Source organism: Vigna unguiculata, chromosome 2 (genome assembly GCF_037176805.1).
Source record: "Vigna unguiculata cultivar grain cowpea cultivar isolate G323 ecotype 2 chromosome 2, ASM3717680v1, whole genome shotgun sequence".
NCBI lineage: Eukaryota > Viridiplantae > Streptophyta > Magnoliopsida > Fabales > Fabaceae > Vigna > Vigna unguiculata.
In genome coordinates, this window is record NC_140793.1 from 16,192,990 (window position 1) to 16,208,327 (window position 15,338).

Here is a 15,338-nt window from a genome sequence, read left to right on the forward strand (position 1 = left end):
CAGAAATATTGCATTTATGAAAGAGGGATGGAAATAATTTTTTTAGATAACCAAAAGAGGGATGTCCCAATCTTCTATGCCATAACCAAATTTCCTTTTTATTTTTATCGTGTATGTGTTCATTCGCAAGACAAGCCAACGTTCCTTTATGGGTTTGTTGTGAGACATTTTCAAGATAATACATTCATTCTCTCTCTATACCACTGCCAATCTTCTCCGTGGAATGGATGTTCTGGAAAAAACAATGGGTTGGATAAAATAAGGCAACACAAGAATGTGATTTGGTTAACTTGCTGACAGAGAGAATATTACAATTCAATGTAGGAACAAATAGAACATCAAAGATTAATAAGGAGGGAGAGAGGGATATAGTACCTACACCTTCAATAGGAGATGAGATCCCATTGGCATTAATAATAGCAGTTTTAGAACAATTAGGGGAAAAATTAATAAATTTATGTGGATCATAAGTCATATGATCGGTAGCACCTGAATCAATTATCACCACCCCTAATAACAACATAAAGATTAAGAGCAAAGTTAGATATACTTGACTTGGTCACAAATCTGGCAACAGTAGAACTATGATTTTTGGGAATAGCTTCTTGCATGTGGGTAGCAGCGAAAGTCCCAAAATCAAGTTTCTCCGATTGATTTTTATCGGAAGGAGTCATAAAAAATATTCAAATAAAGAAGCACCGCTTCCTATATTGTAGAGGATGTCGGTGTTTGGCTCTGATACCATATAGAAAAGATTTAAAGAATAATTTTGATGTATTTTCAAAGAATAAGGTACTATATATATATACAGACAAGAGTTCTTTAATTCCTCATCTATTAAAGGAATGAGTGCCCAGATTTGTTCATAGAGATAATAATGCCTAAATTATAGCTAATACAATATTTGACATATCTTAACAAGTATCAGTGACAAGTGTTGGTGTAAGTGTCATATAACAATGTTTTATATTTAATTACGTCCTTGTATTTGAAATTTTCACTCAATTGAATTCCAAAATTTAATTTTTAAAATGAAGTAATGATGTCCCGATCCAAAATGGGCAATTTAATAATTAAGCATAATTACAACTTATATACACGTATTTGAATCACTTTACATAAATATTGAAATTAATTCTATTTTTTACACTTTTAATGTTAATAAAACAACCTCTATTTTATGTAAAGCGACATTTGTGTTGGCACAAGTAAGCTTAAAGCAAAGAATTGATAATGCCATGTGCATGAAGATCATAGGTATTTCATGAAGATCGATGAAGATCCACTTGAAGATTAAGTGTTTAGTGTGTTAAATATGAAAATAATATGTTAAATGTAATGTTTTGTGTTATATCATGTTGGTAGGCTATATGACATAAGTTAAATGTCTTGTTAGTCTTGGTGTGTCTCTTTTAATATGTTAAAATGGATTTTAACAGGTTAAAAGGCTTGTAGTATATAGTTTCTGGTATGAATACATTCAACCAGTTGAATTATTTTTCAATCAACTGATTTCACTTAAGTCAAGCGAAATCATTTGACTGTATGGAAAATTCAATCGACTAATTTCACTTAAACCAGACTATATATGCTGTGTTTTTTAGAGCAGAGCTACGTTTTTTAGTTTTTGAGCGCAAAATCTTGTCATTCTTCTTTGGAAAACTCTTTGTCTCTGTCTCTGTCTCTGTAATACACAATTGCAACTTGTTGTTTGAAGATCTTGGTTGATCTTGGAGGCATTTTGGCTTGTGAGTAGCTTGAAGAACACCTATATGGTTGGCTAGGGACAACCACCATTAGGTTTGGATGTTCTTGTGCCTCTGGTTAGTTGCCTGATATGATTTCAGGTTTGTAAGTGTGATTCTTGCAGGGTAGTTGTCTAGATTTTTGTGAGTCAAAAATCTTGCGTGGTTCTTTGTTCAAAAGTCTAATCTTGGTGTTTGATTTGTACAACTTTTGAATATAGTGGAAACCAAGCTCAGGTTGTCTTGGAAAATTGGATGTAGCTCTGTGATTGAGTGAACTAGTATAAAAACAATTGTGCAGTTCTCTTTCCCTCTTCTCACTGTCTTTAAATCACTTTAAAATGTCAAGAAAATCAAGTAATATACTCTTTGTTGTGTTTTAATGTGTTCTTCTGTAATCTGAGGTTGTATAAGAGTTAGAAATATTGATTGTAATAAGTCTTGTATACAAAAGATTTTTGTTTGAGTTAAATCTGTGATTTCTGTATTTTGCATAAATTCGCAGTATTTTAGCCGATTGATTTGTCTTTTTAATCGACTATTTTATAGCTCAAGAACAAATTAGTCAGTTGTTTTTATTTTTCAACCGATTGAAAGTGTATTGGTCTACTGCTTTTACATCCTAACAATTCAACCCCCCATACTTGGCTTAAATCACCATTTCAAAACTAACAATTTTTAAGTTTTAAATTTTAATATTTGAAATATAATTTTTTTTTAAACAAAAGAAAATATAGTTTTTAAAATTATTTGAAATATAATTTTTTAAAGAAAAAAAATATAGCTTTTTAAATTATTTCAAATATATTAAAATTTAAAAATTACAAGTGTCACTTTACATTAATATTTTTAATATTTTAAAAACATTATAAATTTAAAATAGATATTTTTTAAAATATAAATGAAAAAATAATATTAATTTAAATATTTAGTTGTAGAGATTTGATGAATAAATTCTAAAAAATTATTTTAACATGTATATACAAGTTATAATTAGACTCCTTTTAGAGAGTGGGTTTTGCTAAAGTCCCTTTTGTGCACCTCATTGTTGGTTTATTTGTTTGCTTGATTATGTGCTTTATAAGTGTATGACATGTCCTTTGAATGTTTATGTTGTGTTTGATTGTTTGCTGGCTTGTGGACTATCTACCACATCTTAACCTTCTACTGATGTGAGTGCAATTGCAAGGGACATGGAATAAGAGGCCAACACACCTCACCTACAAAGTGAGGTGATAACCGAGAGCCATAGAGCATCTAGTGCAATTGTTGTGACATTTGTGCCTAACCAGCTAAGGGAGATGAGTTTGAGGAAATTCATGAGATATGACCCACCCAAGTTCAATGGGAGTGGTGCCCTGGACAAAGCTAAGGCATGACTAAGAGAGCCAGAAAAGATCTTCAAAGTAGTGTTGCTAGTGAAGAGGAAAGATGGTGGATTGAAGTTGTGCATAAACTTGAGTGGATGAGTTGATGGATCAGTTGCGTGGTGTTATTGTGTTTTAAAAGACAGATTTGAGGTCTAGGTACCACTCACTAGCAAACCTTTCTAAGGACAGAGGGGCCTCATGGCCCCTCCAATATTATTCTTTTTAATTTTTAAATTTTGGATATTAAAAAGTTTTAAATTTTTAAAAAATTTTAAATGATATATAGTATATATTGAAAATTGAATTAAATTATATATATATATATATATATATATATTATTTTCTTTTTAATTGTCTTTTGAGTTTTTTACGTATTGTATGTATTTTCCAATGTCATTTTTTTATATTTTGAAGGAATGAAAAAGTTAAACACAAATTCACTATTTTTTCTCTTATTTCTCATATGTTTTATTCCATTCTTGAAAAAAAATCTCTCTTTTGTCTCACTTGATTGTGAAATATTAGTTTAATAGTTAGCATTTTTTATTTATTTCACGAGTCTTTGGATATTTATCTTTTATAAATATAGAAGAAAAAATAATGTATTCCATGGGTTTTTTCATAACTAGTTTTTAATTGTGGTTTGATTACCCGTGAAGATGAAATCAAGTAGATTCAACTTCCTTACATATTCATTATACTAATGATCGAATTGTTAAATTAGAGGAGTCTTTCTTATGTTTCACAAAGTTAGAGGTGAGGATTTTGATATTAATTATTTGGAACGTGATACAAGAAATTGTTTTCAAATATGGGAATATCCAATGAATGAAAAGGATAAAATTAAAAAAAAAAACTTATTTAAAATGTAGTCCATATCAAATACAACTTAAAAATTATAAATTTTGAGTGTATTGTTTTGGCTCCCCCAAAATTATTAGTTAAGATCTGCCACTAGTAGCATCAAATCCTAGTGAAGGAGAGAGATGTCCACAAAATAGCTATTAGATCAAAGTATGGATATTATGATTATGTTTGGAATGACCAAGTGAGAATTATGACTAAACAAAGTGCATTTCCTTGGTCATGTGATCTTAACACAAGGAATAAAAGTAGTCCTGAATTGGGAGAGTCCCAAGATAGTGACAAAGTTAAGGAGCTTCATGGGTTTAGTTGGGTATTTCAAGAGGTTCATGGAAGGCTTTTTAACACTTTGTTATAATCCCAACAAATGCATTTAATCAGTTGTAGTACTCAAGAATCGTATCCATAGGGATTCGTTCAGATATGTTAGTTGTCTCATAACTGCTCAGACTTGTAGTGAAACAATGTTTTGATTGATTATGATGAATACAAGTACATATGCTAATCGAAGTTACATTAATCTTATCAGAATGAGTGTTATAACATTGAATCACTAATATTCTTCTACTACATTATTACTGATTTACTATACTTTAAAATATTATTAATATGATCCTTAAAGTACTTAGTTATTTCTAAATCAATTCCTAGAATTTAGAACCTAAGAACTTTAGACATCTCAAACTTGTAGTGAAACAATGTTTTGATTGATTATGATGAATACAAGTATATATGCTAATTGAAGTTATATTAATCTTATCAGAATAAGAATGTTGAGATTAAATTTCACTAATCTTCTTCTACTACATTATTACTGAATACTTATACATTAAAACCATTATTAATGATCCTGAAAGTACTTGGCTATTTCTAAATCAATTCCTTGAAATGACAACCTAAGGACTTCAGACTTAATGTGATTCCTCAATCCTTGATTGATCAAATCCTTGCATTAAGATCAAGACTTTATGTTTAAACAGACTCAAATGGGACTGTCCAATTAGGTGCATGAATGATAGGAGAGGTGGTCAGGGCCTTCTTGAGGCAATCAAATGCCTCCTTGCATTGCTAATAAAAAATGAAATCAACCTCCTTTTGCAACAATTTAGACAATGGGAGGACCTTCTTGCTGAAATCCTGGATAAAATGCCTGTAGAACCTTGCATGGCCAAGAAAAGAGCACACCTCTCACACACAAGAGGGGTAAATCAATTGTGAAATAAAATTTATCTTTGTAGGCTCTACCTCTATTCCTTTACTGGAAATAATACGTCCTAAAACTATGCTTTGTTCTACCATAAAATGACATTTCTCAAAATTCAGAATAAGGTTAGTTTCAATGCATGTGCTAAGCACTCCATCCAGAATATGTAGGTATGCATCAAAAAAGGATCCATACACAGTGGAATCATCCATAAATACCTCTATGCAATTCTCAAGAAAATGATTGAAAATACTAAGCATGCATCGCTGGAATGTTCCAAGGGCATTACATAGGCCAAATGTAATCCTCCTATAGGCAAAAGTGCCAAAGGGGCAGGTGAATGTAGTTTTCTCTTAATCCACATGTGCAATGTGAATTTGGAAGTAACCAGAAAAACCATCAAGAAAGCAGTATTGAGATTTACCTGCCAAGTGCTCAAGGATTTGATCAATGGATGGCGGAGGGAAGTGATCTTTCCTCGTTGCTTGATTTAGCCTCTTGTAGTCAATTCAAACTCGCTAACTATTTTGAACCCTTGTGGAGATAATCCCATCCCTCTCATTCTTGGGTACTACCTGAACGGAACTCACCCACTAACTATATGAGATAGGGTAGATGATCCCAACTTGTACAAGCTTGGTCACCTTCTTCTTTTCATCATCGAGAATGACAAGGTTGAGTTGCCTCTATGATTTTCTCACTAGCTTTGCTCCATCCTTTAAGTGTATCCTGTTCGTGCACGTTTTGATGGGCTAATATCAAGGATGTTAGTTAATGTTTGTCCAATGGCTTTCTTGTGCTTTCTGAATATTTGCAACAACCTGTACTCTTCATCAATAGTAAGGGAGATACAAATGATGATAGATAGTCTCTCCTCATCCTCCAAGTAGAGATACTTAAGGTTGTTTGGTAGGGGTTGTAACTCTGGAATCCTGGGTGTTGGTTGAACAACAATAGGAACCTGAAGGGAGGGGGAAAATGGTTCCACAGCCTGTATCTCAACATGAAAGTCAGATGCATATGTACTTCCTACAACATGGTTAGTGCATTCTAACTATATAACATCAAGATCAATATGTACAACTCCTAAAGAGTCAAACTTAGAATGAATATCAAAATCAAAATTAACATCAATCTTATAATCAACATCAATTTCAGAATCATCGTCATCAATGTCAATGCATGTAAACTTAGACAATTAAGACAATAATGGTTATTTCCTGGCATGAAAATTTTGAGATTCAAAGACATGGCCATCAACAACATCATCTAATATTTCAACATGAAAAATAGAATGATCCTTAGATAGATATTTCATGGCATCAAAAATATTGAATCTAAAATAATGTCATTGAATTCCATAGACATAGTACCTTCATGTACATGAATCTTGGTTCTGGTTGTCTTTAAAAGTGGTATGTCTAAAATGATTAGGGTAGAATCCCATGAAAATCCCTCTTCCATATCAAGAATGTAAAAATCAGTAGCAAAAATCAATTCCCCAACCTAAACCAAGATATCCTCAATGAAACCTGAGAGGTGGGCAACACTTCTATTTTTCAATTGAATGACCACACTTGTAGGTTACTGATGAGTCATTATTTTCCTTCATTCCACTAGCCCTTGTGTACCTATTTGACAGTTGTTTAGTGCTTAATTGTTCATCTTTAGAATGTTTTTCATCTGTTGGGCTTTATTGGGCCACTGTTCCGAATTTGGACTAATTTCAAATTATTTTGCCTAATTTTTGTTTTTAATTATTTTTAGGTATTTGGGTGAAGCAATTTTGGAGCTTGGAACATCAATATTTAGTTGAAGAGAGTCGCCACATCATTGCCACATCATTTCCACGTCATCTGAGTGAATGGGCCAACATTAGAGGCCCAAGAGTAGCATTTTTGTAATTATGAGTGACAGAGTGGCAGTTTTGTAAATATGAGTGACAGGGGTGAAGTGACCACGAAATTAGGTCTGCATGTAATGAAGCAGCCGCTCCTTCTTCTTCCACACTCTCTCAGACCTCCATTTTTGTTGTTTTTAAGCTTTGGAAGGTGACCCATGGTGGCAGAAGCTAATTTTTCACATTTTCCATTCATTTTTCACGTTTTATGAGTCTTGGACAACACATTGAACTTGTATTAACGTTTTCTACCGTTTGGGTAACATTTATATTGAAGCATTCTCATTTTTGGTTGTTGTTTTCGTTGTTGCCCATTTCTTTCCTTGCTCATTTTTTATTCCTGCACCAATTTAGGTTTTCTGCATCAATTTGCACTCATTTGGATGGTTGAATCAAAATTTATGTTTAAGCCTTATTCGGATTCCATGAGGAACTAAGTTTATGTGTTGATTCTTTGCAAATAATGGATTAAAACCTTGATATTAGTGTTTTGTTCGGTGGAGTTATGTTAATCTCTAAATTCTGAATTTGTGTTTGGGTTTAAATGAAGAAACCATTCTGTTTTTGCTTAAATTGCAGAGTGGAATCATTGTGTGTTCATGCTTAGTGAACTGTAGCAGATTCATGGGTGTGTGCTTTGCTTAATTGCACTTGAGTTCGGGTTAATTTGCGCTTAGTAGTTAATTCGGGTTCCATGAGAGTTAATATAACCATTTTGAGTTGTAATTTGTGATTGGTGGATGTTCATTTCAAGCAAAGAATCAACGCTGTTTTTACATTGATTTTAGACGTCTGCATTTAAGTTTTCAATTGTGTGTTGCATCCGTAAATCTGCCAACCCCCCCTGTGTTGTATTGTTGTGTTCATCTGGAAATTGAAGCTTTAAATGAAAATATTGGTCGTTGGGAGACGACTTGGTTCACTTTCATATACTGCATTTATTCTGTTTTAATTTGGTGGGGTACGACCTCTATCAAATTTGGCGCCGTTGCCGGGGACCAATCGTTTCGTTCAAAGTAAAATTTTTAGTGTGTTTGTGTTCAGTGTTTTTGCACTAACACAAAAAAGTCCTATAATGTCACCCATATAACGTCTGTCCAAAAAAAGTCCCACGTTAAAAATGACCGGTGGTATTATTGTAAATTATTTGACTTTTTTAACGTCTGCCCATTCCAACACAGACGTAATTTAACGTCTGACCCACAGTACCCCGACGTTATGTAAAAATTAACGTTTGAGCTCTCTGCCCCCGACTTAATTTAATGTCTGACCCACTCTGCCCCGACTTAATTTAACGTCTAACCCCCCGCAGCCCCGACGTCAATTTTTGGGTTTTCTCTACGCGAAACGCATAAACCCTAATTGTTTCGTCGTGCCACCAATTTTTTGCGAAGCTTCTCCGTCGGCAACCACCATTCTGAGCTGCTCCAGGTAATTTTTGAACGTTTTTCACCACCAAACTTGTTGGGATTTGATTATGGATTGATTTTAAGCGTTTTGAACCGAATATTTTTCGTTTTCATCCTCATTTGCAGTGTTTCGCGATCCTTCCCGTCGGTGACCATTATTCTGACCTCCTCTAGGTGAGTTTCGAACATTTTTCACCACCAAACTAGTTGGTATTTGATTGTGGATTGATTTTAGGCGTTTTCAACCGAATATTATGCGTTTTCATCCCCATTTGCATCGTTTTGAAATTATTTTGCTTGTTATCTCTTTTTCATTGTATGTATGTAATTGCTTGTATTTTTTTATTTGCAATTATAATTTTTATCTTAGACTATTTTTTTTTTAGTTTTTTTGGCCTATTTCGTTTTTTAATTGAATTTTTATAATAATATTTGTAAAATTATGAAATAAAATTATATTTATTGTTATTTGTAAAATTGGAGTAATTGTATTTGATTTTTTAATATTATTGTTGCATTAATTTTTATTTTATGTATGTAGATTTATTATAGATTCATTGTGGACCAAGGTCGATCTTCCGAATATGGATTCATTGAACCTCAAACCATTCAACCTTCGGGAAACTCACATGACCACATCAAACTTTATTTGCAAACATGGATGGTTGAGTCAAATAGAGAGATCTACTTTGTGCCATACATTGATGCGTATGTTTTTTTTTCTAGTAATATTTTATGAAGTATTATTAATTATTTCTGCTAAGTACTTGTGATTGACAGTAGGTATCATTGGCAACTATGTGTCATCATTCCATGACAATGCACGGTTGTATGATTTTATTTATGCCATAGGAAGATTCCATCTGCTTTGAAAAACATGTTACAAGAGTAAGTATTAATTTTTTTCAATTATAATCTATATATCTACTTAGTTATAAAAACTAACATATGTTTTATGTTTCCAAAATTTCATTAGAATTGTGAGTAAGCCTAGAGGCCAACAACTTAAAGTATTATATTCAAAGGTTAGAACTCATTTAGTTTAAAGTTATTAATTTTTGTATGTCAACTTATGACTTTGATATGTGTTTATTTATTTGTAATGTTTAGTGTAACAAGCAAGAAGATTAATGGGAACTGTGTATATTAGTTTAGAATATATGTTGAAACTTAAGTGTTATTAGATATAATTGTAACTCCATAATTGTGTTGAAATTATTATGAAACTGTTCTGGGAATTTGCTGATTTTCAAGTGTGAGAATGTTGTAAAAACAACCAAATTAAAAAAAAACAGAGCAGATTGACGTCTGGTGGTGCTCTGACAAACGTTATTTAACGTCTGAGCTTAATGTGGCCGACATTATTTAACGTCTGTCAGAGCCCAACAGAAGTCAAATTGCTCTGTTTTTTGGTTCCATTTAGCGTGAAAATTGGCGCGAAAATTAACGTCTGTCAGAGCCCAACAGAAGTCAAATTGCTCTGTTATTAAAGTGACGTTTGTTTTGTTTTCTGACGTTATTTTAACGTCACCCAGTACGACGTCGGTGTTTGGGCAGACGTCAAAGGTCGAAAATATCGGACCTTAAAAGACTTTTTTGTGTTAGTGTTGGTGTGTGTAGTTCAAGTGTGGTTGAGTTGGTATATGTTCATTGTGATGTTAATGTTGTGTTAAGTTCAGTGCCTGTTTCCATGCCTGTGTGTTTCTGTGTAGTGTAGTGAATAGTGTCGCGGCGCGCATGAATAGTGTCATTTGTAGTAGTGAATAGTGCATGAATAGTGTCCGAATCTGACATTTAAGTTCTAGATTTTTGTTCTGGTAGCTATGATGCTTGTTTTGACTTGAAATTTTTTCCCCCCACTTCTAAGACATTGAACTTGATGGGAAAAATAGCTGGAGCAGTTGGTATGGTCTGAGTTGAGAGTTTCAAAAAACTTTTGGACTGATTTTTAGTTAAACTTCAAAGGACCATAATTGTTGCTCTGGTTATCAGAATCACTATTATTTTATATGCATTTGGGGTGAAATTTGATTTCCCACCTTATTGAATCCCGCCCTGCTGGTTTTCAAACTCAGATTCTCCAGAAAATGCCCTTTTCTACATTTCAGCAATGTTTTTTGTGATTTTTCTTCATTTTTTCCACTTTTGAAAAATTGTTAAAAATACTTGTGCTTTGAGTTTTAATCTAATTTTTTTTGTGCATCTGTTTGACCACTCAAAGGGTTATCCTACCAATTTTCATCTCATTTGGAGTTCGTTTGAGTATACTTGTAGTTATACCCTATGTTATGCCAATATCACTAGAATTAATGTTTTTTGGTGCATGACTAAGGGAAACCCAAGTGAATTACAACCATTTGACCCTGAGATTGATAGGACATTCCACAAAGGAGGTAGGCATCTTAGGAATCCATCTTTGCATGCTGAATATTCAGTGACTTTTCCTGACTCTTCTGATTCTCATCATACTCCTGACACTCCTCATTCTTTACATTATGAGCATATTGTTTATTCTGAGCATTTTTATTTTCATACTGATAACATGACTCAACCTCCTCCACCTCATGAGAGAACCATGAGTGAGCTCACTGCACCAGAGTTCACTTATGATAGTTTATGCATTCAATACCCTGAGGAGGAAGTTCCATATGTGCTGAAAACTGGTTTAATAAACTTGTTGCCAAAGTTTCATGGTCTTGCAGGTGAGGACCCGTGCAAACACTTGAAGTAGTTTCATGTCGTCTGTTCCACCATGAAGCCTGCAGATGTACATGAGGACCATGTATAGTTGAAGGTTTTCTCTCATTCGTTGGAGGGCAATGCGAAAGACTGGCTGTACTACCTTGCACCCAGGTCCATCACAAGCTGGGATGACCTAAAGAGATTGTTCCTTGCCAAGTTCTTCCCTGCTTCAAGGACAACAACCATAAGGAAGGAAATTTCTGGCATCAAACAACAATCTGAGGAGACTCTTTATGAGTACTGGGAGAGGTTCAAGAATCTCTGTTCAAGCTGCCCACACCATCAGATCTTTGAACATCTCCTTTTGTAGTATTTTTATGAAGGCCTGCACCACATGGATCGAAATATGATTGATGTTGCAAGTGGTGGTGCTCTTGGTAACATAACCTCAGCTGCAGCCAGACAACTAATAGAGAACATGGCTTTAAATTCTCAACAATTTGGCACAAGGAGTGATGTCATAGTTGTTAGAGGGTTTCATGATGTAGGGGCAGCCGAGTACACGAAGAAGTTGGAAAGTAAGATTGATGCTCTTACCACACTGGTCAATCAACTTGCTTCCAATCAGAGAGCTCCAACTGCAAGAGTTTGTGGCCTTTGTACATTTGTTGTTCATTTTACAGACTCTTGCCCAGCATTGCAGCAACAAGCTTCTTCTTCTACAACAAGTGGATACCCCTCAGGCTTGTGCAACAAATATTTTCAATAACAATAGGCCCCAACATCAACAACAACAAAACCATGATTTGTCAACAAACAGATATAATCCATGATGGAGGAATCACCCTAATTTGAGATGGGGAAACCAGGGAAACCAACAGCAACAGAACCAACAATTTCAAAATGTGCAACCACCACCACAGCAAAGAGTTGCACTTGCACATGCTGCTCTAGTTCCACCTGTACCCACACCAGCTCCTACTGCAGCACCTGCACCTTCTTCTTCTACTTCATTGGAGGAGTTGGTCAGGATGATGACCTTTCAAAATATGCAATTCCAACAGGAGACTAGGGCCTCAATCCAGACCTTGACAAATCAAATGGGGCAGATGGCCACTCTGCTAAACCAGGCACAGGCTCAGAATTATGACAAGCTTCCATCACAAACGGTGGAGAATCCGAGGAATGTGAGTGCCATTACATTGAGATCCGGGAAGAACATTGAAATTCCCACTCCTGAGCCTACACCTCCAAAGGAAGTGGACCCTGCCACACTTCAGAGAAAGCGTGATGCGCATGCAATTGGTCCTTCCACATCTGGTGTGACTTCTACACCTTCCACCTCTACTGCTGCACCTTCCATACCTCTTCCTTTCCCTCCAAGAGCCATTCCAAGCAAAAAGATGGAAGAGGTTGACAGGGAGATCTTAGAAACTTTCAGGAAGGTGGAGGTGAACATACCTCTGTTGGATGCCATTAAACAGATTCCCAGATATGCAAAGTTCTTGAAGGAGCTATGCACGCACAAGAGGAGGCTAAAGGGAAACGAAAAGATCAGCATGGGGAGAAATTTGTCAGCATTGATAGGTAAATCTGTTCCTCAGATTCCTGAGAAATGCAAGGACCCAAGTACATTTTGTGTACCTTGCATCATAGGTAACAATAAATTTGAAAATGCAATGCTTGATCTTGGTGCTTCAATAAATGTAATGCCTCTATCTATTTTTAAATCTCTTTATCTTGGACCCCTGCAAACTACGGGTGTGGTAATTCAGTTGGCAAATAGAAGTGTTGCCCACCCCGCAGGTTTGGTTGATGATGTTTTGGTTCGTGTTGGTGAAATGATCTTCCCTGCTGATTTTTACATTCTTGATATGGAAGAGGGATTTTCACATGGTTTTGCACCAATCATTTTAGGCAGACCATTTTTGAAAACTACACGAACCAAAATTGATGTCCATGCAGGTACTTTGTCCATGGAGTTTGATGATATTGTTGTGCGATTTAACATTCTGGATGCCATGAAACATCCTTCTGAGGATCACTATGTTTTTCATGTTGATATTATTGATGGAATTATTTCTGATTTCCACTCTTTGCATGCATTAAAACATTCATCTATGTCTGAGTTATCTAAATTTGCATGCATTGATGTTCTTGATTCTGATTCTGACGATGCTGAATATGATGTGGATAATGTTGAATCTACTGAGTTTGACTCTCTAGATGTTGTACCTATTGACTTTGATGTTATACAATCAGGTTGCACTAACCATGTTGCAGGAAGTACATATGCATCTGATTGTTATGCTCAGGTACAAGCTGTGGAACCCATTTCTCCCTCCCCTCTGGATCCTGATATTTAGCCAGCATCCAGTACTCCAGAGTTGAAACCCCTGCCAGAGAACCTCAAGTACGTCTACTTAGAGGAGGAAGACAAACTGCCTGTCATCATTTCCACCTCCCTCACTACTGAACAAGAGCAGAGGTTGTTGCACGTTCTTAAAAAGCACAAGAAGGCAATTGGATGGACATTGGCTGACATTCCTGGTATTAGCCCATCAACATGAATGCACAGGATATTGTTGGAAGATTGAGCAAAGCCAGTGAGACAGCCACTGAGGCGACTCAACCTTGTCATCTCGGATGTTGTCAAGAAGGAGGTGACTAAGCTTCTACAAGCTGGATCATGGTAGAACAAGGGATAGTATTGGGGCACATAATTTTTAAAAAGGGCATTGAAGTTGACCCTGCCAAGATTTCAATTATTTCACAATTGCCTTACCCCTCTTATGTGCAAGAGGTTCGTTCTTTTCTTGGCCATGTAGGGTTTTATAGGCGCTTCATTCAAGACTTCAGCAAAAAGGCCCTCCCACTGTCCAACCTACTACAAAAGCATGTTGACTTCATCTTTCATAAAGGATGCAAAGAGGCTTTTGATTGCCTCAAGAAGGCCCTGACCAATACTCCAATCATTCAGGCGCCCGACTGGACAGCCCCATTTGAGCTTATGTGTGATGCATCCAATTATACATTGGGGGCTGTTCTAGCTCAAAGGATTGATAAGCAGCCGAGGGTAATCTACTACGCCTCTAGGACATTGGATGTTGTCCAATCAAATTACAGCACAACAGAAAAGGAGCTCCTTGTGGTAGTTTTTGCACTTGAAAAGTTTCGATCTTATCTACTTGGTTCTCACGTTGTTGTGTTCACTGACCATGCAGCTCTTAAGTACCTGTTGAAGAAGGCAGAATCAAAACCTCGGCTGATAAGATGGATGCTCTTACTCCAAGAATTTGATTTGGAGATCCGTGATAGGAGCGGAGCACAAAACCTAGTTGCGGACCACCTAAGCAGGATTGAGAGGTCTACTGATGATGCTTCACCAATCCAGGATGACTTTCCCGATGAAAGTTTGTTGACACTCTCTACTTCTTCCTCACCTTGGTTTGCTAACATCGTTAATTTTCTTGCTGCTTCTGTTTTTCCTCTCCTAGCATCTAGAGCTCAATGTGACAAACTCAAGAGCGGTGTTAGGTATTACATTTGGGATGACCCCTATCTGTGGAAAATGTGCAGTGATCAAGTTACCAGGAGATGCATTCCGGACCATGAGATTGACTCGGTCCTCAAATTTTGTCATTCATCTGCACCTGGTGGTCACCTTGGCACACAGAGGACAGCTCGCAAGGTGCTAGATTGCGGATTTTATTGGCCCATCATCTTCAAAGATGCGTGGAGGATTTGTAGCACGTGTGAGGAGTGCCAACGAGCAGGAAGAGCCATTTCTTGGAGACAACAAATGCCTCAGCAACCCATGCTATTTTGTGAGGTGTTTGGTGTCTGGGGTATAGATTTCATGGGCCCTTTCCCTGTCTCTTTTGGTTTCACTTACATCTTGCTTGATGTCGATTATGTTTCAAAATGGGTGGAAGCCAAAGCCACTAGAACTAATGATGCTCGAGTTGTTGTGGACTTTGTTAGGTCTCACATATTTTGCAAGTTTGATGTTTCGAGAGCTATCGTTAGTGATTAGGTGATGAAGGATTATCTTGTTCCTTTTTAAGAATATTGAATATGGTGTGAGTTGATTAAGAAAGCTAAGTGAAATCCCCACTGGACATTAAGATAGCAAGCTATCTAGATGTGAAGGTTCCTTTCACA

At 35.8% G+C, this 15,338-nt stretch overlaps 1 non-coding gene across 1 annotated transcript; it reads right to left on the minus strand.

Annotated features, from left to right (window-relative positions):
* Positions 1–11,415: 11,415 nt before the first annotated feature.
* Positions 11,416–11,522, minus strand: LOC114174765 (small nucleolar RNA R71). Its single transcript, XR_003602727.1, has one exon. It is a non-coding gene; the product is annotated as a small nucleolar RNA R71 (small nucleolar RNA).
* Between the last annotated feature and the right edge of the window lie 3,816 nt (positions 11,523–15,338).